Raw genomic sequence first — 229 nt, forward strand, 5'->3', positions numbered from 1 at the left:
TTCAATTATAATTTAGTTGTTTTTACAATTAGTTTATTTTTAAGTGAGTTATTTAAATTTTATGTTGTTTCTTTTAATTTGGTTATTATATATTAGTTTTTATATTTTTGTAAGAATTAAGGGAATTAAGCTTAATTTTGAAAAGTAAGGTATTGAATGACCCAAAAGTCTACTTGCATATGCTTTAATATTTTGGCCATAACTCTTGCTACAGAACTCTAAATGATGC

Source organism: Theobroma umbraticum, unplaced genomic scaffold, assembly GCF_002168275.2.
Source record: "Theobroma umbraticum cultivar Fairchild unplaced genomic scaffold, ASM216827v3 scaffold_50.0, whole genome shotgun sequence".
Classification (NCBI taxonomy): Eukaryota; Viridiplantae; Streptophyta; class Magnoliopsida; order Malvales; family Malvaceae; genus Theobroma; species Theobroma umbraticum.